The sequence below is a fragment of the Phalangium opilio genome, unplaced genomic scaffold (assembly GCF_054372755.1).
Source record: "Phalangium opilio isolate 3A_F unplaced genomic scaffold, DU_Popi_V2 ptg000095l_1, whole genome shotgun sequence".
Taxonomy (NCBI): domain Eukaryota; kingdom Metazoa; phylum Arthropoda; class Arachnida; order Opiliones; family Phalangiidae; genus Phalangium; species Phalangium opilio.
In genome coordinates, this window is record NW_028324200.1 from 3,314,011 (window position 1) to 3,329,865 (window position 15,855).

The window sequence follows — 15,855 nt, forward strand, 5'->3', positions numbered from 1 at the left end:
GTTCCCTTTTTTAAAATCCACCAGATATGAGAAAAGCAAACAGTGTTTCTTTTTTTATTTTTTGAAAAAATGCTTAAGGGTAATTTGTCTAATTAGTTTTTAATTCGAATAATTAACCACAGTTCTCGGCAACGGCCATATCACGCTGAAAACACCGGTTCTCGTCCGATCACCGAAGTTAAGCAGCGTCGAGCGCAGTCAGTACTTGGGAGGGAGACCACTTAGGAACACTGCGTGCCGTTGTCTTTTACAGTTTAGTTTCCTTTTTTAAAATCTACCAGATATGAGAAAAGCAAACAGAGTTTCTTTTTTTTATTTTTTGAAAACATGCAGAAGGGTAATTTGTCAAATTAGTTTTAAATTCGAATAACTAACTAAAGTTCTCGGCAACGGCCATATCACGCTGAAAACACCGGTTCTCGTCCGATCACCGAAGTTAAGCAGCGTCGAGCGCAGTTAGAACTTGGGAGGGAGACCACTTAGGAACACTGCGTGCCGTTGTCTTTTACAGTGTAGTTTCCTTTTTTAAAATCCACCAGATATGAGAAAAGCAAACAGAGTTTCTTTTTTTTCAAACATGCAGAAGTGTAATTTGTCAAATTAGTTTTAAATTCGAATAACTAACTAAAGTTCTCGGCAACGGCCATATCACGCTGAAAACACCGGTTCTTGTCCGATCACCGAAGTTAAGCAGCGTCGAGCGCAGTCAGTACTTAGGAGGGAGACCACTTAGGAACACTGCGTGCCGTTGTCTTTTACAGTGTAGTTTCCTTTTTTAAAATCCACCAGATATGAGAAAAGCAAACAGAGTTTCTTTTTTTTTCAAACATGCAGAAGGGTAATTTGTCAAATTAGTTTTAAATTCGAATAACTAACTAAAGTTCTCGGCAACGGCCATATAACGCTGAAAACACCGGTTCTCGTCCGATCACCGAAGTTAAGCAGCGTAGAGCGCAGTCAGTACTTGGGAGGGAGACCACTTAGGAACACTGCGTGCCGTTGTCTTTTACAATGTAGTTTCCTTTTTTAAAATCCACCAGATACGAGAAAAGCAAACAGAGTTTCTTTTTTTCAAACATGCAGAAGGGTAATTTGTCAAATTAGTTTTAAATTCGAATAACTAACTAAAGTTCTCGGCAACGGCCAAATCACGCTGAAAACACCGGTTCTCGTCCGATCACCGAAATTAAGCAGCGTCAAGCGCAGTCAGTACTTGGGAGGGAGACCACTTAGGAACACTGCGTGCCGTTGTCTTTTACAGTTTAGTTTCCTTTTTTATAATCCACCAGATATGAGAAAAGCAAACAGAGTTTCTTTTTTTTCAAACATGCAGAAGGGTAATTTGTCAAATTAGTTTTAACTTTGAATAACTAACTAAAGATCTCGGCGACGGCCATATCACGCTGAAAACACCGGTTCTCGTCCGATCACCGAAATTAAGCAGCGTCAAGCGCATACAAAACTTGGGAGGGAGACCAATTAGGAACACTGCGTGCCGTTGTCTTTTACAGTGTAGTTTCCTTTTATAAAATCCACCAGATATGAGAAAAGCAAACAGAGTTTCTTTTTTTTCAAACATGCAGAAGGGTAATTTGTCAAATTAGTTTTAAATTCGAATAACTAACTAAAGATCTCGGCGACGACAATATCACGCTGAAAACACCGGTTCTCGTCCGATCACCGAAATTAAGCAGCGTCAAGCGCAGTCAGTACTTGGGAGGGAGACCAATTAGGAACACTGCGTGCCGTTGTCTTTTACAGTGTAGTTTCCTGTTTTAAAATCCACCAGATATGAGAAAAGCAAACAGAGTTTCTTTTTTTTCAAACATGCAGAAGGGTAATTTGTCAAATTAGTTTTAACTTCGAATAACTAACTAAAGATCTCGGCGACGGCCATATCACGCTGAAAACACCGGTTCTCGTCCGATCACCGAAGTTAAGCAGCGTCGAGCGCAGTCAGTACTTGGGAGGGAGACCACTTAGGAACACTGCGTGCCGTTGTCTTTTACAGTTTAGTTTCCTTTTTTATAATCCACCAGATATGAGAAAAGCAAACAGAGTTTCTTTTTTTTTCAAACATGCAGAAGGGTAATTTGTCAAATTAGTTTTAAATTCGAATAACTAACTAAAGTTCTCGGCAACGGCCATATCACGCTGAAAACACCGGTTCTCGTCCGATCACCGAAGTTAAGCAGCGTAGAGCGCAGTCAGTACTTGGGAGGGAGACCACTTAGGAACACTGCGTGCCGTTGTCTTTTACAATGTAGTTTCCTTTTTTAAAATCCACCAGATATGAGAAAAGCAAACAGAGTTTCTTTTTTTTCAAACATGCAGAAGGGTAATTTGTCAAATTAGTTTTAACTTCGAATAACTAACTAAAGATCTCGGCGACGGCCATATCACGCTGAAAACACCGGTTCTCGTCCGATCACCGAAGTTAAGCAGCGTCAAGCGCAGTCAGTACTTGGGAGGGAGACCACTTAGGAACACTGCGTGCCGTTGTCTTTTACAGTTTAGTTTCCTTTTTTATAATCCACCAGATATGAGAAAAGCAAACCGAGTTTCTTTTTTTTTCAAACATGCAGAAGGGTAATTTGTCAAATTAGTTTTAAATTCGAATAACTAACTAAAGTTCTCGGCAACGGCCATATCGCGCTGAAAACACCGGTTCTCGTCCGATCACCGAAGTTAAGCAGCGTCAAGCGCAGTCAGTACTTGGGAGGGAGACCACTTAGGAACACTGCGTGCCGTTGTCTTTTACAGTTTAGTTTCCTTTTTTATAATCCACCAGATATGAGAAAAGCAAACAGAGTTTCTTTTTTTTCAAACATGCAGAAGGGTAATTTGTCAAATTAGTTTTAAATTCGAATAACTAACTAAAGTTCTCGGCAACGGCCATATCACGCTGAAAACACCGGTTCTCGTCCGATCACCGAAGTTAAGCAGCGTAGAGCGCAGTCAGTACTTGGGAGGGAGACCACTTAGGAACACTGCGTGCCGTTGTCTTTTACAATGTAGTTTCCTTTTTTAAAATCCACCAGATACGAGAAAAGCAAACAGAGTTTCTTTTTTTTTCAAACATGCAGAAGGGTAATTTGTCAAATTAGTTTTAAATTCGAATAACTAACTAAAGTTCTCGGCAACGGCCATATCGCGCTGAAAACACCGGTTCTCGTCCGATCACCGAAGTTAAGCAGCGTCAAGCGCAGTCAGTACTTGGGAGGGAGACCACTTAGGAGCACTGCGTGCCGTTGTCTTTTACAGTTTAGTTTCCTTTTTTATAATCCACCAGATATGAGAAAAGCAAACAGAGTTTCTTTTTTTTCAAACATGCAGAAGGGTAATTTGTCAAATTAGTTTTAAATTCGAATAACTAACTAAAGTTCTCGGCAACGGCCATATCACGCTGAAAACACCGGTTCTCGTCCGATCACCGAAGTTAAGCAGCGTAGAGCGCAGTCAGTACTTGAGAGGGAGACCACTTAGGAACACTGCGTGCCGTTGTCTTTTACAATGTAGTTTCCTTTTTTAAAATCCACCAGATACGAGAAAAGCAAACAGAGTTTCTTTTTTTTTCAAACATGCAGAAGGGTAATTTGTCAAATTAGTTTTAAATTCGAATAACTAACTAAAGTTCTCGGCAACGGCCATATCGCGCTGAAAACACCGGTTCTCGTCCGATCACCGAAGTTAAGCAGCGTCAAGCGCAGTCAGTACTTGGGAGGGAGACCACTTAGGAGCACTGCGTGCCGTTGTCTTTTACAGTTTAGTTTCCTTTTTTATAATCCACCAGATATGAGAAAAGCAAACAGAGTTTCTTTTTTTTCAAACATGCAGAAGGGTAATTTGTCAAATTAGTTTTAAATTCGAATAACTAACTAAAGTTCTCGGCAACGGCCATATCACGCTGAAAACACCGGTTCTCGTCCGATCACCGAAGTTAAGCAGCGTAGAGCGCAGTCAGTACTTGAGAGGGAGACCACTTAGGAACACTGCGTGCCGTTGTCTTTTACAATGTAGTTTCCTTTTTTAAAATCCACCAGATATGAGAAAAGCAAACAGAGTTTCTTTTTTTCAAACATGCAGAAGGGTAATTTGTCAAATTACTTTTAACTTCGAATAACTAACTAAAGATCTCGGCGACAGCCATATCACGCTGAAAACACCGGTTCTCGTCCGATCACCGAAATTAAGCAGCGTCAAGCGCATACAAAACTTGGGAGGGAGACCAATTAGGAACACTGCGTGCCGTTGTCTTTTACAGTGTAGTTTCCTTTTTTAAAATCCACCAGATATGAGAAAAGCAAACAGAGTTTCTTTTTTTCAAACATGCAGAAGGGTAATTTGTCAAATTAGTTTTAAATTCGAATAACTAACTAAAGATCTCGGCGACGACAATATCACGCTGAAAACACCGGTTCTCGTCCGATCACCGAAATTAAGCAGCGTCAAGCGCAGTCAGTACTTGGGAGGGAGAACAATTAGGAACACTGCGTGCCATTGTCTTTTACAGTGTAGTTTCCTTTTTTAAAATCCACCAGATATGAGAAAAGCAAACATAGTTTCTTTTTTTTCAAACATGCAGAAGGGTAATTTGTCAAATTAGTTTTAAATTCGAATAACTAACTAAAGTTCTCGGCAACGGCCATATCACGCTGAAAACACCGGTTCTCGTCCGATCACCGAAGTTAAGCAGCGTAGAGCGCAGTCAGTACTTGGGAGGGAGACCACTTAGGAACACTGCGTGCCGTTGTCTTTTACAATGTAGTTTCCTTTTTTAAAATCAACCAGATATGAGAAAAGCAAACAGAGTTTCTTTTTTTTCAAACATGCAGAAGGGTAATTTGTCAAATTAGTTTTAAATTCGAATAACTAACTAAAGTTCTCGGCAACGGCCATATCACGCTGAAAACACCGGTTCTCGTCCGATCACCGAAGTTAAGCAGCGTAGAGCGCAGTCAGTACTTGGGAGGGAGACCACTTAGGAACACTGCGTGCCGTTGTCTTTTACAATGTAGTTTCCTTTTTTAAAATCCACCAGATATGAGAAAAGCAAACAGAGTTTCTTTTTTTTCAAACATGCAGAAGGGTAATTTGTCAAATTAGTTTTAACTTCGAATAAGTAACTAAAGATCTCGGCGACGGCCATATCACGCTGAAAACACCTGTTCTCGTCCGATCACCGAAATTAAGCAGCGTCAAGCGCAGTCAGTACTTGGGAGGGAGAACAATTAGGAACACTGCGTGCCGTTGTCTTTTACAGTGTATTTTCCTTTTTAAAATCCACCAGATATGAGAAAAGCAAACAGAGTTTCTTATCTTTCAAACATGCAGAAGGGTAATTTGTCAAATTAGTTTTAACTTCGAATAACTAACTAAAGATCTCGGCGACGGCCATATCACGCTGAAAACACCGGTTCTCGTCCGATCACCGAAATTAAGCAGCGTCAAGCGCATACAAAACTTGGGAGGGAGACCAATTAGGAACACTGCGTGCCGTTGTCTTTTACAGTGTAGTTTCCTTTTTTAAAATCCACCAGATATGAGAAAAGCAAACAGAGTTTCTTTTTTTCAAACATGCAGAAGGGTAATTTGTCAAATTAGTTTTAAATTCGAATAACTAACTAAAGATCTCGGCGACGACAATATCACGCTGAAAACACCGGTTCTCGTCCGATCACCGAAATTAAGCAGCGTCAAGCGCAGTCAGTACTTGGGAGGGAGAACAATTAGGAACACTTCGTGCCGTTGTCTTTTACAGTGTATTTTCCTTTTTAAAATACACCAGATATGAGAAAAGCAAACAGAGTTTCTTTTTTTTCAAACATGCAGAAGGGTTATTTGTCAAATTAGTTTTACATTCGAATAACTAACTAAAGTTCTCGGCAACGGCCATATCACGCTGAAAACACCGGTTCTCGTCCGATCACCGAAGTTAAGCAGCGTCGAGCGCAGTTAGAACTTGGGAGGGAGACCACTTAGGAACACTGCGTGCCGTTGTCTTTTACAGTGTAGTTTCCTTTTTTAAAATCTACCAGATATGAGAAAAGCAAACAGAGTTTCTTTTTTTACCTCTCCGTGTGACGTAGTCCAGGAGAGGTTCTGTAACGGCCGTGTCTGTCTGTGTGTGTGTGTGTGTGTGTGTGTGTGTGTGTGTGTCTGTCTGTCCGTTGTTACACCCACGTGACCGCGTTCGCAGTTTGCGTATCGGAGCAAACGTGTTCCCAATTTCCGGACCGCATTGACAGTTCACAGAAATTTGGAAAATTGTATTTCTCTGCGTTGGCTACTCTATACTTGAGTTCTCAACACCACCATGTTTGGTCTTCGTCCATCCCACATGAACAGAAGTCTGGTATTTTTCTGCCTTCCAACACCACCCACCATCTTCTGTTCTTTGTCAATTCCACATTGACACCAGTCTGCACTTACACTGGCTTTTAACACCACCATCCACTGGTCTTCCGTCTATTCCACATAGACACCAATCTGTATCATTGGCTTCTACTCCATTATCATCGTTTGGTTTTAGGATATACGCGGCGATCAGCTAGGGTTACGAGAAACGTCTAGCCTCCCTAAGGTGGGATCTCCACCAAAGGTTTTCGCAATTGCGCTTTTTCCTTACTATTATAATGGAAACGAATCGTATATATACCCCAAATTTGAAAAAAGCGGGCAAGAGGGGTACCCGTCACTTTAAACGTCAATATTAGCAAAGTTTGAGATGATAATAGGTATAACTTTATTTTAAACGATTTAACTATTATTAATGTTAATTATTGAAGATTAAAATAATTAAAAATAATTATATTTATTTAAATATTAAAGATAAACCTCTCGTGCAAAGAGAGAGATTATCATTGCCTCCTATATCTACCAAGGCCCGTGCATGTGATATATTTCCTTCATTGCCACCTATGTCTATCAAGGCCCGTGCATTGTGATATATTTCATTCATTGCATAAACATAAGCGAGATTGTTTTGGGAAAAAAATACTGCTTCCACTAATGGGTTTATACTCCTTGTTACTGTTGTATAGAGTAATCATGAGAAAAGCTTTAAAAATTACGAGAGAATAGACCTTTTTTATCCTCATTCAAAAATATTTTTTGGTGCCAAGATTGCTTTAAAAAATCCAAACGGTTAGGCATTGGTAAAAAAGACAAATGATATTTTTCAAATCTAATGAGATAACGCCCACCTAGTTGAAAATTGCCGTTTTTTTACCGCGGGAGCCATTCTTAATGAGAATTTCGATGCTAGTAGGTTGTCAATTAAACTACCGGTATATTATTGTTGTTGGAAATTGGATATTAAGTCAAATTAAGTGGTTGTAAAGAGCCAGCAGGTTTTTGCCACTTATTTTTGTGAGTATTTGATTTTTGTATGTAAAATGGAGGAAGATAATGTTGAGAGTAAGGATGAAATGCGGAAGCGCAAAGCGCGGGAAAGGATGAGAGCAAAAAGGTCGACGTTTTCATTCGATACTTAAGGTTATATAATCTTCTCGACACGGAGAGGTAATATTTTGGTTTTCCCGACTTGTTTATTTTTTGAAAACATGCAGAAGGGTAATTTGTCAAATTAGTTTTAAATTCGAATAACTAACTAAAGTTCTCGGCAACGGCCATATCACGCTGAAAACACCGGTTCTCGTCCGATCACCGAAGTTAAGCAGCGTCGAGCGCAGTCAGTACTTGGGAGGGAGACCACTTAGGAACACTGCGTGCCGTTGTCTTTTACAGTTTAGTTTCCTTTTTTAAAATCTACCAGATATGAGAAAAGCAAACAGAGTTTCTTTTTTTTATTTTTTGAAAACATGCAGAAGGGTAATTTGTCAAATTAGTTTTAAATTCGAATAATTAACTAAAGTTCTCGGCAACGGCCATATCACGCTGAAAACACCGGTTCTCGTCCGATCACCGAAGTTAAGCAGCGTCGAGCGCAGTCAGTACTTGGGAGGGAGACCACTTAGGAACACTGCGTGCCGTTGTCTTTTCGGTGTAGTTTCCTTTTTTAAAATCCACCAGATATGAGAAAAGCAAACAGATTTTCTTATCTTTCAAACATGAAGAAGGGTTATTTGTCAAATTAGTTTTAAATTCGAATAACTAACTAAAGATCTCGGCGACGGCCATATCACGCTGAAAACACCGGTTCTCGTCCGATCACCGAAATTAAGCAGCGTCAAGCGCAGTCAGTACTTGGGAGGGAGACCACTTAGGAACACTGCGTGCCGTTATCTTTTACAGTGTAGTTTCCTTTTTTAAAATCCACCAGATATGAGAAAAGCAAACAGGGTTTCTTTTTTTCAAACATGCAGAAGGGTAATTTGTCAAATTAGTTTTAAATTCGAATAAGTGACTAAAGTTCTCGGCAACGGCCATATCACGCTGAAAACACCGGTTCTCGTCCGATCACCGAAGTTAAGCAGCGTCGAGCGCAGTCAGTACTTGGGAGGGAGACCACTTAGGAACACTGCGTGCCGTTGTCTTTTACACTGTAGTTTCCTTTTTTAAAATCCACCAGAAATGAGAAAAGCAAACAGAGTTTCTTTTTTTTCAAACATGCAGAAGGGTAATTTGTCAAATTAGTTTTAAATTCGAATAACTAACTAAATTTCTCGGCAACGGCCATATCACGCTGAAAACACCGGTTCTTGTCCGATCACCGAAGTTAAGCAGCGTCGAGCGCAGTCAGTACTTGGGAGGGAGACCACTTAGGAACACTGCGTGCCGTTGTCTTTTACAGTGTAGTTTCCTTTTTTAAAATCCACCAGATATGAGAAAAGCAAACAGATTTTCTTATCTTTCAAACATGAAGAAGGGTAATTTGTCAAATTAGTTTTAAATTCGAATATCTAACTAAAGATCTCGGCGACGGCCATATCACGCTGAAAACACCGGTTCTCGTCCGATCACCGAAATTAAGCAGCGTCAAGCGCAGTCAGTACTTGGGAGGGAGACCACTTAGGAACACTGCGTGCCGTTGTCTTTTACAGTTTAGTTTCCTTTTTTAAAATCCACCAGATATGAGAAAAGCAAACAGAGTTTCTTATCTTTCAAACATGCAGAAGGGTAATTTGTCAAATTAGTTTTAACTTCGAATATCTAACTAAAGATCTCGGCGACGGCCATATCACGCTGAAAACACCGGTTCTCGTCCGATCACCGAAATTAAGCAGCGTCAAGCGCATACAAAACTTGGGAGGGAGACCAATTAGGAACACTGCGTGCCGTTGTCTTTTACAGTGTAGTTTCCTTTTTTAAAATCCACCAGATATGAGAAAAGCAAACAGAGTTTCTTTTTTTTCAAACATGCAGAAGGGTTATTTGTCAAATTAGTTTTAAATTCGAATAACTAACTAAAGTTGTCGGCAACGGCCATATCACGCTGAAAACACCGGTTCTCGTCCGATCACCGAAGTTAAGCAGCGTCGAGCGCAGTCAGTACTTGGGAGGGAGACCACTTAGGAACACTGCGTGCCGTTGTCTTTTACAGTTTAGTTTCCTTTTTTAAAATCCACCAGATATGAGAAAAGCAAACAGAGTTTCTTATCTTTCAAACATGCAGAAGGGTAATTTGTCAAATTAGTTTTAACTTCGAATAACTAACTAAAGATCTCGGCGACGGCCATATCACGCTGAAAACACCGGTTCTCGTCCGATCACCGAAGTTAAGCAGCGTCGAGCGCAGTCAGTACTTGGGAGGGAGACCACTTAGGAACACTGCATGCCGTTGTCTTTTACAGTTTAGTTTCCTTTTTTAAAATCTACCAGATATGAGAAAAACAAACAGAGTTTCTTTTTTTTATTTTTTGAAAACATGCAGAAGGGTAGTTTGTCAAATTAGTTTTAAATTCGAATAATTAACTAAAGTTCTCGGCAACGGCCATATCACGCTGAAAACACCGGTTCTCGTCCGATCACCGAAGTTAAGCAGCGTCGAGCGCAGTTAGAACTTGGGAGGGAGACCACTTAGGAACACTGCGTGCCGTTGTCTTTTACAGTGTAGTTTCCTTTTTTAAAATCCACCAGATATGAGAAAAGCAAACAGAGTTTCTTTTTTTTCAAACATGCAGAAGGGTAATTTGTCAAATTAGTTTTAAATTCGAATAACTAACTAAAGTTCTCGGCAACGGCCATATCACGCTGAAAACACCGGTTCTCGTCCGATCACCGAAGTTAAGCAGCGTCGAGCGCAGTCAGTACTTGGGAGGGAGACCACTTAGGAACACTGCGTGCCGTTATCTTTTACAGTGTAGTTTCCTTTTTTAAAATCCACCAGATATGAGAAAAGCAAACAGGGTTTCTTTTTTTCAAACATGCAGAAGGGTAATTTGTCAAATTAGTTTTAAATTCGAATAAGTGACTAAAGTTCTCGGCAACGGCCATATCACGCTGAAAACACCGGTTCTCGTCCGATCACCGAAGTTAAGCAGCGTCGAGCGCAGTCAGTACTTGGGAGGGAGACCACTTAGGAACACTGCGTGCCGTTGTCTTTTACACTGTAGTTTCCTTTTTTAAAATCCACCAGAAATGAGAAAAGCAAACAGAGTTTCTTTTTTTTCAAACATGCAGAAGGGTAATTTGTCAAATTAGTTTTAAATTCGAATAACTAACTAAATTTCTCGGCAACGGCCATATCACGCTGAAAACACCGGTTCTTGTCCGATCACCGAAGTTAAGCAGCGTCGAGCGCAGTCAGTACTTGGGAGGGAGACCACTTAGGAACACTGCGTGCCGTTGTCTTTTACAGTGTAGTTTCATTTTTTAAAATCCACCAGATATGAGAAAAGCAAACAGATTTTCTTATCTTTCAAACATGAAGAAGGGTAATTTGTCAAATTAGTTTTAAATTCGAATATCTAACTAAAGATCTCGGCGACGGCCATATCACGCTGAAAACACCGGTTCTCGTCCGATCACCGAAATTAAGCAGCGTCAAGCGCAGTCAGTACTTGGGAGGGAGACCACTTAGGAACACTGCGTGCCGTTGTCTTTTACAGTTTAGTTTCCTTTTTTAAAATCCACCAGATATGAGAAAAGCAAACAGAGTTTCTTATCTTTCAAACATGCAGAAGGGTAATTTGTCAAATTAGTTTTAACTTCGAATAACTAACTAAAGATCTCGGCGACGGCCATATCACGCTGAAAACACCGGTTCTCGTCCGATCACCGAAATTAAGCAGCGTCAAGCGCAGTCAGTACTTGGGAGGGAGAACAATTAGGAACACTGCGTGCCGTTGTCTTTTACAGTGTAGTTTCCTTTTTTAAAATCCACCAGATATGAGAAAAGCAAACAGAGTTTCTTTTTTTCAAACATGCAGAAGGGTAATTTGTCAAATTAGTTTTAAATTCGAATAACTAACTAAAGTTCTCGGCAACGGCCATATCACGCTGAAAACACCGGTTCTCGTCCGATCACCGAAGTTAAGCAGCGTCGAGCGCAGTCAGTACTTGGGAGGGAGACCACTTAGGAACACTGCGTGCCGTTATCTTTTACAGTGTAGTTTCCTTTTTTAAAATCCACCAGATATGAGAAAAGCAAACAGGGTTTCTTTTTTTCAAACATGCAGAAGGGTAATTTGTCAAATTAGTTTTAAATTCGAATAAGTGACTAAAGTTCTCGGCAACGGCCATATCACGCTGAAAACACCGGTTCTCGTCCGATCACCGAAGTTAAGCAGCGTCGAGCGCAGTCAGTACTTGGGAGGGAGACCACTTAGGAACACTGCGTGCCGTTGTCTTTTACACTGTAGTTTCCTTTTTTAAAATCCACCAGAAATGAGAAAAGCAAACAGAGTTTCTTTTTTTTCAAACATGCAGAAGGGTAATTTGTCAAATTAGTTTTAAATTCGAATAACTAACTAAATTTCTCGGCAACGGCCATATCACGCTGAAAACACCGGTTCTTGTCCGATCACCGAAGTTAAGCAGCGTCGAGCGCAGTCAGTACTTGGGAGGGAGACCACTTAGGAACACTGCGTGCCGTTGTCTTTTACAGTGTAGTTTCATTTTTTAAAATCCACCAGATATGAGAAAAGCAAACAGATTTTCTTATCTTTCAAACATGAAGAAGGGTAATTTGTCAAATTAGTTTTAAATTCGAATATCTAACTAAAGATCTCGGCGACGGCCATATCACGCTGAAAACACCGGTTCTCGTCCGATCACCGAAATTAAGCAGCGTCAAGCGCAGTCAGTACTTGGGAGGGAGACCACTTAGGAACACTGCGTGCCGTTGTCTTTTACAGTTTAGTTTCCTTTTTTAAAATCCACCAGATATGAGAAAAGCAAACAGAGTTTCTTATCTTTCAAACATGCAGAAGGGTAATTTGTCAAATTAGTTTTAACTTCGAATAACTAACTAAAGATCTCGGCGACGGCCATATCACGCTGAAAACACCGGTTCTCGTCCGATCACCGAAATTAAGCAGCGTCAAGCGCAGTCAGTACTTGGGAGGGAGAACAATTAGGAACACTGCGTGCCGTTGTCTTTTACAGTGTAGTTTCCTTTTTTAAAATCCACCAGATATGAGAAAAGCAAACAGAGTTTCTTTTTTTCAAACATGCAGAAGGGTAATTTGTCAAATTAGTTTTAAATTCGAATAACTAACTAAAGATCTCGGCGACGACAATATCACGCTGAAAACACCGGTTCTCGTCCGATCACCGAAATTAAGCAGCGTCAAGCGCAGTCAGTACTTGGGAGGGAGAACAATTAGGAACACTGCGTGCCGTTGTCTTTTACAGTTTAGTTTCCTTTTTTAAAATCCACCAGATATGAGAAAAGCAAACAGACTTTCTTTTTTTCAAACATGCAGAAGGGTAATTTGTCAAATTAGTTTTAAATTCGAATAACTAACTAAAGTTCTCGGCGACGGCCATATCACGCTGAAAACACCGGTTCTCGTCCGATCACCGAAATTAAGCAGCGTCAAGCGCATACAAAACTTGGGAGGGAGACCAATTAGGAACACTGCGTGCCGTTGTCTTTTACAGTTTAGTTTCCTTTTTTAAAATCCACCAGATATGAGAAAAGCAAACAGAGTTTCTTTTTTTCAAACATGCAGAAGGGTAATTTGTCAAATTAGTTTTAAATTCGAATAACTAACTAAAGTTCTCGGCAACGGCCATATCACGCTGAAAACACCGGTTCTCGTCCGATCACCGAAGTTAAGCAGCGTCGAGCGCAGTCAGTACTTGGGAGGGAGACCACTTAGGAACACTGCGTGCCGTTGTCTTTTACACTGTAGTTTCCTTTTTTAAAATCCACCAGAAATGAGAAAAGCAAACAGAGTTTCTTTTTTTTCAAACATGCAGAAGGGTAATTTGTCAAATTAGTTTTAAATTCGAATAACTAACTAAATTTCTCGGCAACGGCCATATCACGCTGAAAACACCGGTTCTTGTCCGATCACCGAAGTTAAGCAGCGTCGAGCGCAGTCAGTACTTGGGAGGGAGACCACTTAGGAACACTGCGTGCCGTTGTCTTTTACAGTGTAGTTTCATTTTTTAAAATCCACCAGATATGAGAAAAGCAAACAGATTTTCTTATCTTTCAAACATGAAGAAGGGTAATTTGTCAAATTAGTTTTAAATTCGAATATCTAACTAAAGATCTCGGCGACGGCCATATCACGCTGAAAACACCGGTTCTCGTCCGATCACCGAAATTAAGCAGCGTCAAGCGCAGTCAGTACTTGGGAGGGAGACCACTTAGGAACACTGCGTGCCGTTGTCTTTTACAGTTTAGTTTCCTTTTTTAAAATCCACCAGATATGAGAAAAGCAAACAGAGTTTCTTATCTTTCAAACATGCAGAAGGGTAATTTGTCAAATTAGTTTTAACTTCGAATAACTAACTAAAGATCTCGGCGACGGCCATATCACGCTGAAAACACCGGTTCTCGTCCGATCACCGAAATTAAGCAGCGTCAAGCGCAGTCAGTACTTGGGAGGGAGAACAATTAGGAACACTGCGTGCCGTTGTCTTTTACAGTGTAGTTTCCTTTTTTAAAATCCACCAGATATGAGAAAAGCAAACAGAGTTTCTTTTTTTCAAACATGCAGAAGGGTAATTTGTCAAATTAGTTTTAAATTCGAATAACTAACTAAAGATCTCGGCGACGACAATATCACGCTGAAAACACCGGTTCTCGTCCGATCACCGAAATTAAGCAGCGTCAAGCGCAGTCAGTACTTGGGAGGGAGAACAATTAGGAACACTGCGTGCCGTTGTCTTTTACAGTTTAGTTTCCTTTTTTAAAATCCACCAGATATGAGAAAAGCAAACAGACTTTCTTTTTTTCAAACATGCAGAAGGGTAATTTGTCAAATTAGTTTTAAATTCGAATAACTAACTAAAGTTCTCGGCGACGGCCATATCACGCTGAAAACACCGGTTCTCGTCCGATCACCGAAATTAAGCAGCGTCAAGCGCATACAAAACTTGGGAGGGAGACCAATTAGGAACACTGCGTGCCGTTGTCTTTTACAGTTTAGTTTCCTTTTTTAAAATCCACCAGATATGAGAAAAGCAAACAGAGTTTCTTTTTTTCAAACATGCAGAAGGGTAATTTGTCAAATTAGTTTTAAATTCGAATAACTAACTAAAGTTCTCGGCAACGGCCATATCACGCTGAAAACACCGGTTCTCGTCCGATCACCGAAGTTAAGCAGCGTCGAGCGCAGTCAGTACTTGGGAGGGAGACCACTTAGGAACACTGCGTGCCGTTGTCTTTTACACTGTAGTTTCCTTTTTTAAAATCCACCAGAAATGAGAAAAGCAAACAGAGTTTCTTTTTTTTCAAACATGCAGAAGGGTAATTTGTCAAATTAGTTTTAAATTCGAATAACTAACTAAATTTCTCGGCAACGGCCATATCACGCTGAAAACACCGGTTCTTGTCCGATCACCGAAGTTAAGCAGCGTCGAGCGCAGTCAGTACTTGGGAGGGAGACCACTTAGGAACACTGCGTGCCGTTGTCTTTTACAGTGTAGTTTCATTTTTTAAAATCCACCAGATATGAGAAAAGCAAACAGATTTTCTTATCTTTCAAACATGAAGAAGGGTAATTTGTCAAATTAGTTTTAAATTCGAATATCTAACTAAAGATCTCGGCGACGGCCATATCACGCTGAAAACACCGGTTCTCGTCCGATCACCGAAATTAAGCAGCGTCAAGCGCAGTCAGTACTTGGGAGGGAGACCACTTAGGAACACTGCGTGCCGTTGTCTTTTACAGTTTAGTTTCCTTTTTTAAAATCCACCAGATATGAGAAAAGCAAACAGAGTTTCTTATCTTTCAAACATGCAGAAGGGTAATTTGTCAAATTAGTTTTAACTTCGAATAACTAACTAAAGATCTCGGCGACGGCCATATCACGCTGAAAACACCGGTTCTCGTCCGATCACCGAAATTAAGCAGCGTCAAGCGCAGTCAGTACTTGGGAGGGAGAACAATTAGGAACACTGCGTGCCGTTGTCTTTTACAGTGTAGTTTCCTTTTTTAAAATCCACCAGATATGAGAAAAGCAAACAGAGTTTCTTTTTTTCAAACATGCAGAAGGGTAATTTGTCAAATTAGTTTTAAATTCGAATAACTAACTAAAGATCTCGGCGACGACAATATCACGCTGAAAACACCGGTTCTCGTCCGATCACCGAAATTAAGCAGCGTCAAGCGCAGTCAGTACTTGGGAGGGAGAACAATTAGGAACACTGCGTGCCGTTGTCTTTTACAGTTTAGTTTCCTTTTTTAAAATCCACCAGATATGAGAAAAGCAAACAGACTTTCTTTTTTTCAAACATGCAGAAGGGTAATTTGTCAAATTAGTTTTAAATTC

At 40.4% G+C, this 15,855-nt stretch overlaps 33 non-coding genes and 23 pseudogenes across 33 annotated transcripts; all 56 read left to right on the top strand.

The window, feature by feature from the left end:
- Positions 1–127: 127 nt before the first annotated feature.
- LOC149635597 (5S ribosomal RNA) lies at positions 128–246 on the top strand. The gene has a single exon (XR_016373130.1). It is a non-coding gene; the product is annotated as a 5S ribosomal RNA (ribosomal RNA).
- Positions 247–385: 139 nt separating this feature from the next.
- On the top strand, positions 386–504 carry LOC149635598 (5S ribosomal RNA). The gene has a single exon (XR_016372811.1). It is a non-coding gene; the product is annotated as a 5S ribosomal RNA (ribosomal RNA).
- A 131-nt stretch (positions 505–635) lies between these two features.
- On the top strand, positions 636–754 carry LOC149635599 (5S ribosomal RNA). The gene has a single exon (XR_016372760.1). It is a non-coding gene; the product is annotated as a 5S ribosomal RNA (ribosomal RNA).
- A 132-nt stretch (positions 755–886) lies between these two features.
- Positions 887–1,005, top strand: LOC149635600 (5S ribosomal RNA). Its single transcript, XR_016372766.1, has one exon. It is a non-coding gene; the product is annotated as a 5S ribosomal RNA (ribosomal RNA).
- Positions 1,006–1,135: 130 nt separating this feature from the next.
- Positions 1,136–1,254, top strand: LOC149635601 (5S ribosomal RNA; annotated as a pseudogene).
- Positions 1,255–1,385: 131 nt separating this feature from the next.
- LOC149635602 (5S ribosomal RNA) lies at positions 1,386–1,504 on the top strand (annotated as a pseudogene).
- A 131-nt stretch (positions 1,505–1,635) lies between these two features.
- Positions 1,636–1,754, top strand: LOC149635603 (5S ribosomal RNA; annotated as a pseudogene).
- A 131-nt stretch (positions 1,755–1,885) lies between these two features.
- Positions 1,886–2,004, top strand: LOC149635604 (5S ribosomal RNA). The gene has a single exon (XR_016373480.1). It is a non-coding gene; the product is annotated as a 5S ribosomal RNA (ribosomal RNA).
- Positions 2,005–2,136: 132 nt separating this feature from the next.
- On the top strand, positions 2,137–2,255 carry LOC149635605 (5S ribosomal RNA). Its single transcript, XR_016372933.1, has one exon. It is a non-coding gene; the product is annotated as a 5S ribosomal RNA (ribosomal RNA).
- Positions 2,256–2,386: 131 nt separating this feature from the next.
- Positions 2,387–2,505, top strand: LOC149635606 (5S ribosomal RNA). Its single transcript, XR_016372897.1, has one exon. It is a non-coding gene; the product is annotated as a 5S ribosomal RNA (ribosomal RNA).
- A 132-nt stretch (positions 2,506–2,637) lies between these two features.
- Positions 2,638–2,756, top strand: LOC149635607 (5S ribosomal RNA). The gene has a single exon (XR_016372673.1). It is a non-coding gene; the product is annotated as a 5S ribosomal RNA (ribosomal RNA).
- A 131-nt stretch (positions 2,757–2,887) lies between these two features.
- On the top strand, positions 2,888–3,006 carry LOC149635608 (5S ribosomal RNA). The gene has a single exon (XR_016373046.1). It is a non-coding gene; the product is annotated as a 5S ribosomal RNA (ribosomal RNA).
- Positions 3,007–3,138: 132 nt separating this feature from the next.
- Positions 3,139–3,257, top strand: LOC149635609 (5S ribosomal RNA). The gene has a single exon (XR_016372801.1). It is a non-coding gene; the product is annotated as a 5S ribosomal RNA (ribosomal RNA).
- A 131-nt stretch (positions 3,258–3,388) lies between these two features.
- LOC149635610 (5S ribosomal RNA) lies at positions 3,389–3,507 on the top strand. Its single transcript, XR_016373401.1, has one exon. It is a non-coding gene; the product is annotated as a 5S ribosomal RNA (ribosomal RNA).
- Positions 3,508–3,639: 132 nt separating this feature from the next.
- Positions 3,640–3,758, top strand: LOC149635611 (5S ribosomal RNA). Its single transcript, XR_016372802.1, has one exon. It is a non-coding gene; the product is annotated as a 5S ribosomal RNA (ribosomal RNA).
- Positions 3,759–3,889: 131 nt separating this feature from the next.
- LOC149635612 (5S ribosomal RNA) lies at positions 3,890–4,008 on the top strand. Its single transcript, XR_016373402.1, has one exon. It is a non-coding gene; the product is annotated as a 5S ribosomal RNA (ribosomal RNA).
- Positions 4,009–4,387: 379 nt separating this feature from the next.
- Positions 4,388–4,506, top strand: LOC149635613 (5S ribosomal RNA; annotated as a pseudogene).
- A 131-nt stretch (positions 4,507–4,637) lies between these two features.
- Positions 4,638–4,756, top strand: LOC149635614 (5S ribosomal RNA). The gene has a single exon (XR_016373117.1). It is a non-coding gene; the product is annotated as a 5S ribosomal RNA (ribosomal RNA).
- Positions 4,757–4,887: 131 nt separating this feature from the next.
- On the top strand, positions 4,888–5,006 carry LOC149635615 (5S ribosomal RNA). Its single transcript, XR_016373129.1, has one exon. It is a non-coding gene; the product is annotated as a 5S ribosomal RNA (ribosomal RNA).
- Positions 5,007–5,137: 131 nt separating this feature from the next.
- On the top strand, positions 5,138–5,256 carry LOC149635616 (5S ribosomal RNA; annotated as a pseudogene).
- A 130-nt stretch (positions 5,257–5,386) lies between these two features.
- On the top strand, positions 5,387–5,505 carry LOC149635617 (5S ribosomal RNA; annotated as a pseudogene).
- Positions 5,506–5,635: 130 nt separating this feature from the next.
- LOC149635618 (5S ribosomal RNA) lies at positions 5,636–5,754 on the top strand (annotated as a pseudogene).
- A 130-nt stretch (positions 5,755–5,884) lies between these two features.
- LOC149635619 (5S ribosomal RNA) lies at positions 5,885–6,003 on the top strand. The gene has a single exon (XR_016372812.1). It is a non-coding gene; the product is annotated as a 5S ribosomal RNA (ribosomal RNA).
- A 1,620-nt stretch (positions 6,004–7,623) lies between these two features.
- On the top strand, positions 7,624–7,742 carry LOC149635620 (5S ribosomal RNA). Its single transcript, XR_016373131.1, has one exon. It is a non-coding gene; the product is annotated as a 5S ribosomal RNA (ribosomal RNA).
- A 139-nt stretch (positions 7,743–7,881) lies between these two features.
- On the top strand, positions 7,882–8,000 carry LOC149635621 (5S ribosomal RNA). The gene has a single exon (XR_016373132.1). It is a non-coding gene; the product is annotated as a 5S ribosomal RNA (ribosomal RNA).
- Positions 8,001–8,130: 130 nt separating this feature from the next.
- Positions 8,131–8,249, top strand: LOC149635622 (5S ribosomal RNA; annotated as a pseudogene).
- Positions 8,250–8,379: 130 nt separating this feature from the next.
- On the top strand, positions 8,380–8,498 carry LOC149635623 (5S ribosomal RNA). The gene has a single exon (XR_016373134.1). It is a non-coding gene; the product is annotated as a 5S ribosomal RNA (ribosomal RNA).
- A 131-nt stretch (positions 8,499–8,629) lies between these two features.
- Positions 8,630–8,748, top strand: LOC149635624 (5S ribosomal RNA). Its single transcript, XR_016372634.1, has one exon. It is a non-coding gene; the product is annotated as a 5S ribosomal RNA (ribosomal RNA).
- Positions 8,749–8,879: 131 nt separating this feature from the next.
- LOC149635625 (5S ribosomal RNA) lies at positions 8,880–8,998 on the top strand (annotated as a pseudogene).
- A 131-nt stretch (positions 8,999–9,129) lies between these two features.
- LOC149635626 (5S ribosomal RNA) lies at positions 9,130–9,248 on the top strand (annotated as a pseudogene).
- Positions 9,249–9,379: 131 nt separating this feature from the next.
- LOC149635627 (5S ribosomal RNA) lies at positions 9,380–9,498 on the top strand. Its single transcript, XR_016373135.1, has one exon. It is a non-coding gene; the product is annotated as a 5S ribosomal RNA (ribosomal RNA).
- A 131-nt stretch (positions 9,499–9,629) lies between these two features.
- Positions 9,630–9,748, top strand: LOC149635628 (5S ribosomal RNA). The gene has a single exon (XR_016372969.1). It is a non-coding gene; the product is annotated as a 5S ribosomal RNA (ribosomal RNA).
- A 139-nt stretch (positions 9,749–9,887) lies between these two features.
- Positions 9,888–10,006, top strand: LOC149635629 (5S ribosomal RNA). Its single transcript, XR_016372813.1, has one exon. It is a non-coding gene; the product is annotated as a 5S ribosomal RNA (ribosomal RNA).
- A 131-nt stretch (positions 10,007–10,137) lies between these two features.
- LOC149635630 (5S ribosomal RNA) lies at positions 10,138–10,256 on the top strand. Its single transcript, XR_016372564.1, has one exon. It is a non-coding gene; the product is annotated as a 5S ribosomal RNA (ribosomal RNA).
- A 130-nt stretch (positions 10,257–10,386) lies between these two features.
- Positions 10,387–10,505, top strand: LOC149635631 (5S ribosomal RNA). The gene has a single exon (XR_016373136.1). It is a non-coding gene; the product is annotated as a 5S ribosomal RNA (ribosomal RNA).
- Positions 10,506–10,636: 131 nt separating this feature from the next.
- LOC149635632 (5S ribosomal RNA) lies at positions 10,637–10,755 on the top strand. The gene has a single exon (XR_016372635.1). It is a non-coding gene; the product is annotated as a 5S ribosomal RNA (ribosomal RNA).
- Positions 10,756–10,886: 131 nt separating this feature from the next.
- On the top strand, positions 10,887–11,005 carry LOC149635633 (5S ribosomal RNA; annotated as a pseudogene).
- A 131-nt stretch (positions 11,006–11,136) lies between these two features.
- On the top strand, positions 11,137–11,255 carry LOC149635634 (5S ribosomal RNA; annotated as a pseudogene).
- A 130-nt stretch (positions 11,256–11,385) lies between these two features.
- Positions 11,386–11,504, top strand: LOC149635635 (5S ribosomal RNA). Its single transcript, XR_016372565.1, has one exon. It is a non-coding gene; the product is annotated as a 5S ribosomal RNA (ribosomal RNA).
- A 130-nt stretch (positions 11,505–11,634) lies between these two features.
- Positions 11,635–11,753, top strand: LOC149635636 (5S ribosomal RNA). Its single transcript, XR_016373138.1, has one exon. It is a non-coding gene; the product is annotated as a 5S ribosomal RNA (ribosomal RNA).
- Positions 11,754–11,884: 131 nt separating this feature from the next.
- LOC149635637 (5S ribosomal RNA) lies at positions 11,885–12,003 on the top strand. The gene has a single exon (XR_016372636.1). It is a non-coding gene; the product is annotated as a 5S ribosomal RNA (ribosomal RNA).
- A 131-nt stretch (positions 12,004–12,134) lies between these two features.
- Positions 12,135–12,253, top strand: LOC149635638 (5S ribosomal RNA; annotated as a pseudogene).
- Positions 12,254–12,384: 131 nt separating this feature from the next.
- Positions 12,385–12,503, top strand: LOC149635639 (5S ribosomal RNA; annotated as a pseudogene).
- Positions 12,504–12,633: 130 nt separating this feature from the next.
- On the top strand, positions 12,634–12,752 carry LOC149635640 (5S ribosomal RNA; annotated as a pseudogene).
- Positions 12,753–12,882: 130 nt separating this feature from the next.
- On the top strand, positions 12,883–13,001 carry LOC149635641 (5S ribosomal RNA; annotated as a pseudogene).
- A 130-nt stretch (positions 13,002–13,131) lies between these two features.
- LOC149635642 (5S ribosomal RNA) lies at positions 13,132–13,250 on the top strand. The gene has a single exon (XR_016373140.1). It is a non-coding gene; the product is annotated as a 5S ribosomal RNA (ribosomal RNA).
- Positions 13,251–13,381: 131 nt separating this feature from the next.
- Positions 13,382–13,500, top strand: LOC149635643 (5S ribosomal RNA). The gene has a single exon (XR_016372637.1). It is a non-coding gene; the product is annotated as a 5S ribosomal RNA (ribosomal RNA).
- A 131-nt stretch (positions 13,501–13,631) lies between these two features.
- Positions 13,632–13,750, top strand: LOC149635644 (5S ribosomal RNA; annotated as a pseudogene).
- Positions 13,751–13,881: 131 nt separating this feature from the next.
- LOC149635645 (5S ribosomal RNA) lies at positions 13,882–14,000 on the top strand (annotated as a pseudogene).
- Positions 14,001–14,130: 130 nt separating this feature from the next.
- On the top strand, positions 14,131–14,249 carry LOC149635646 (5S ribosomal RNA; annotated as a pseudogene).
- A 130-nt stretch (positions 14,250–14,379) lies between these two features.
- LOC149635647 (5S ribosomal RNA) lies at positions 14,380–14,498 on the top strand (annotated as a pseudogene).
- Positions 14,499–14,628: 130 nt separating this feature from the next.
- LOC149635648 (5S ribosomal RNA) lies at positions 14,629–14,747 on the top strand. The gene has a single exon (XR_016373141.1). It is a non-coding gene; the product is annotated as a 5S ribosomal RNA (ribosomal RNA).
- A 131-nt stretch (positions 14,748–14,878) lies between these two features.
- LOC149635649 (5S ribosomal RNA) lies at positions 14,879–14,997 on the top strand. Its single transcript, XR_016372638.1, has one exon. It is a non-coding gene; the product is annotated as a 5S ribosomal RNA (ribosomal RNA).
- Positions 14,998–15,128: 131 nt separating this feature from the next.
- On the top strand, positions 15,129–15,247 carry LOC149635650 (5S ribosomal RNA; annotated as a pseudogene).
- A 131-nt stretch (positions 15,248–15,378) lies between these two features.
- On the top strand, positions 15,379–15,497 carry LOC149635651 (5S ribosomal RNA; annotated as a pseudogene).
- Positions 15,498–15,627: 130 nt separating this feature from the next.
- LOC149635652 (5S ribosomal RNA) lies at positions 15,628–15,746 on the top strand (annotated as a pseudogene).
- Positions 15,747–15,855: the final 109 nt, after the last annotated feature.